This window comes from Leucoraja erinacea, chromosome 2 (assembly GCF_028641065.1).
Source record: "Leucoraja erinacea ecotype New England chromosome 2, Leri_hhj_1, whole genome shotgun sequence".
NCBI classification, from domain to species: Eukaryota; Metazoa; Chordata; class Chondrichthyes; order Rajiformes; family Rajidae; genus Leucoraja; species Leucoraja erinaceus.
In genome coordinates this window covers 21,798,027-21,802,067 of record NC_073378.1, presented here as the reverse complement: position 1 = coordinate 21,802,067, position 4,041 = coordinate 21,798,027, and the positions used below count along the sequence as shown (strand labels likewise).

General features: G+C 40.4%; 1 long non-coding RNA gene across 1 annotated transcript; it reads right to left on the bottom strand.

Moving 5' to 3' along the window:
• Positions 1-350: 350 nt before the first annotated feature.
• On the bottom strand, positions 351-3,764 carry LOC129707585 (uncharacterized). The gene is made up of 2 exons (XR_008725204.1): positions 2,731-3,764; positions 351-777 (listed from the first exon to the last, which is right to left on the bottom strand). It is a non-coding gene; the product is annotated as an uncharacterized LOC129707585 (long non-coding RNA).
• Between the last annotated feature and the right edge of the window lie 277 nt (positions 3,765-4,041).

Below are 4,041 nucleotides of genomic sequence, written 5' to 3'. Positions count from 1 at the left end.
ACAAAGAAAATGGAGATGCTTTCTATCTTTATACGTTTCTTCACTGTGGTCACTACCTCAGGTCTCCCCATCGAGTTTCGTCCAATCATAACATAAAGCCCACGTTCCCACGAGAAAGTCCAGGAATGTCTCGGACCATCTCCTGACGTCAAAGACTCCCAAGGCCTTCTGCTGAAGTTGTTATCTGTTTGCTACTTTTTATCTAGAATTTCTCTCTGTTCTGTATATTGTTACTTTATTCTACCAGCAGTCTGGCTTCTGCTGATAAGCTCATTTATTTCTAAGTTATATTTTTCAGAGTTCTAGTATAATTCAACCATCCCTATAAACCCTTTTCTCACAATCCACCATTTTTCTTTTTGCTACGCATCTTTTGAATTATACTATATCTTCCTTTTCTAGTGCTAGCAGCAGATTCTTCGCCTCCCTATCCTCCTCTCGCTAGTCATACTGTGTTCTGAAGGCCAGCGCAGGGAATAATACAACATCCGAATAGGCACAAAGTCAATGGTTCCTTCCCTTCACGCACAGTCTACGGGCTGATATTGTCCGGTGGGGCCTCCACAGGACCCTTAAATCGGTTTGCGTGTGTCCACCCTTTTTCTTTTGTTCGTACTGCTGTCTCGGTGATTAATAACACAAGGTAGGGTCCAGTCCACTTTGGTTGCAGCTTTTCTTCCTTCCATGATTTTACAAGATCCCAGTTCTCTGCTTTCACAGAATGGATTGGCAAGTCGAGATGGGGACTCTGTGCCAACAGCTCCTTGGTTTTTAATTCTGTAATAGAATGAGATACTGCCAGTAAACAGTTCCTTAAGAAAACATCATTACCATGGTGGGTATTCCTTCTATCTTTCCCAAATAATAAAAACCTAACTTGTTCAACCTTTCTCTGTATCTTAGTTGCTGAAACCCAGTCAACATTCTAATTGATCTCCTCTGTACTCTCTATTTTGTTAACCTTTTTCCTATAATTATGCCTACCAAAATTATACACCATACTCCACAATTGACCTCACCAATACCTTGTACAATTTAACATTACAACCCAACTTCTATACACAATGCTCTGATTTATAAAGGCCAACACACCAAAATCTTTCTTTACCATCCTTTCTACACGAGATTCCACCTTCAGGGAATTATACACAGTTGTTCCTAGATCCCTCTGTTCAACTTCATTCCTCAATTCACAATCATTTACCATGTAAGTCTAATTTGAATTTGTCCTGCCAAGTTGTATCACCTCACACTTATCAACATTAAATCCATCTGTCATGTTTCAACCCACTCTTCCAAATGACCTAAATCTCTCTGTACATTTTTTAAAATCTACTTAATTATTCACAACACCACGTATCTTAGTATCATCTACATACTTCTTAATCTATCTTACCACACCAACATCCATATTATTGATTCACATGACAAACAACAGTGGTCCCAACACACATCTCTGAGGTACCCCTCTAGTCATTGACCTCTAACCTGCCAAACATCCATCCACCATTACTCTCTGACATTTCCCAACAGTCACTTTTAATCCATCTTGCTATTCCTTACTAACCACTTCTTAACCAACCTTATTTCCTTTATTGAACTTTGTCAAAGGCCTTACTGAAGTTCACCACTTTAACCTCATCAATTTTCCTAATAACCTCTTTTAAGAAAAATCAAGATTAGTCAAATGTCACAATCACAAATCCATGCTAATTCTTCCTAATCCTACCCTATTTGTCCAAATTCCTATAATATTGTCTTTAGTATCCTTTCCATTATTTCCCACCACTGATGTCAAACAAGTTCTTGTTAAAACTCTACTCTTCTTTGTCCTCCTGTTCAATTACCTCAGGGCTATTATCTATTCGTACCTGTGGGACAGCCCTCATGTAATTATTGAAATCGTACTAGGTATCTCAACCTTCTAAACGAACATCGGTCGGTGATTTAGAAAACTCATACATACACCTTGTCTTCAGGTTTAAAGGGTCCTTCTTCCTGGTCCATCTCCGACAGCTTTTACTTTACCTGTTCATAAATAGACTTGTATATCATTATTAACTGTTTCATATACTTTTTAAATTCTATCTGTAACTGTTCCAAACTCGGTCCCTTGCAGGAACTTCTCCATTGTGTCACCTGCTGGTTAGTTTGCATGCAACATTTCTTCAGTGCCAATGGCAGAGCATTACACAAATCTTATTTATTTTTAACCTTCAATGTTCCATTTATTCTTTTCATCAAATGAAAACAATCCGTTGTCAAAGCTGATTTCTGTAGGTTTACCAAACCTCTTAATTACCTTATTCAACATAAACGACACTACAGTGCTCATACCTAAATCGATTCAGACTTACCCTGGACATCTCTTCCAGATGCTGTTTCAGCTGCTTTGTCTGCATTTTAATTTAACTTCTTTGACATGTACTTTTTCCATTTCACCATACAATTTCAAAATTCCCAATCTAGTCTGAACTATATCCTGCCTTTCCCAAGGTCATCAACTGCTGTCTTATATTCTGAAGTATTTCTCTCTCTTCACTTGTGGAACAAACCAACAAATTGTCCACATCAACAAATACTTTCTAAGGGTATACCATATAACCATATATCGAACCTGCCTCCACCACCTTCACTGGAAGCTCATTCCACACAGCTACCACTCTCTGAGTAAAGAAGTTCCCCCTCAACTTTCAACTCTGCCTTTCCCATCTAATTAAAAAAACCTACCTCATCCTGGCCTTTCTTGACATCCTTCCTTAAATCCCTTTCTCTCTCTTGGGGACCCCAGTCCAGTTAGGGCTTATAATCTCCAGATTAATTTCACTCCTGATAGGACTTTGAGGAAAAGTTCCCCAAGACATGTATTATTGGCATGTAATTCTCTGGCCCCGCTTGGTTCCCTCATAGGACTCACTTGTGTCAGTTCATCACTTATTTCAGTCTTTTCAACCAGGGGCCTTGTTCATTGACATTGACCGCAGAGACCAACTGTTTGCTGAATCGGGGGTTGGAAATAAATGACAATCCCACCACCTCCTTCAATTCTGCTTGACTTTAAGAAGAATGACTTCCACCACAATAGTTCATAATATAATGTCCACATGCCTTCTTTTTCTTGTTCATTTTCAACTCTCCACCTTCTCATTCCCCTTTGTTCCTTGGGGTTCACCTTAAGTGGGTAACATTTGCTGAGGGGCCTGCATACCCTCGGTCATGACGGCATCCAACCAGAAGATGGCGCTGTAGCCGGTAAGTTTGTGAGCGGCGGCCATGTTTGTAGTCTTTTGTCAGCCCGGTTGTAACAATTTACATCATCTTTATCTGACACTTAGTGGTTCCCACCACTTTTACCAATGGTGCCTTCAAATCTTTCATGGCTAATAATCGTCCCACGTTCTCCTCCTCCAAAGCCCTAATCCATTTCCTTCCCCATCAGGGATATAGGGTGAGGCATTTTTATTTATTATTTATTTTAATTTTTTTTAGCCCTCTCAGTTTATGGGTGCCCCAAGGGATAATCTGTCATCCTGTCGTCTCCTACTTCTGTTCCTCTGGCTCTCTCTCTCTCTCTCTCTTTTTCCTCTTTCTGTGTCTCTGTCTTTCCTCTCTCTGTCTGACTCATAGAAACATAGAAACATAGAAATTAGGTGCAGGAGTAGGCCATTCGGCCCTTCGAGCCTGCACCGCCATTCAATATGATCATGGCTGATCATCCAACTCAATATCCCGTACCTGCCTTCTCTCCATACCCTCTGATCCCCTTAGCCACAAGGACCCATCTCTACTCCCTCTTAAATATAGCCAATGAACTGGCCTCAACTACCTTCTGTGGCAGAGAGTTCCAGAGATTCACCACTCTCTGTGTGAAAAAAAAGTTCTTCTCTCATCTCGGTTTTAAAGGATTTCCCCCTTATCCTTAAGCTGTGACCCCTTGTCCTGGACTTCCCTAACATCGGGAACAATCTTCCTGCATCTAGCCTGTCCAACCCCTTAAGAATTTTGTAAGTTTCTATAAGATCCCCTCTCAATCTCCTAAAT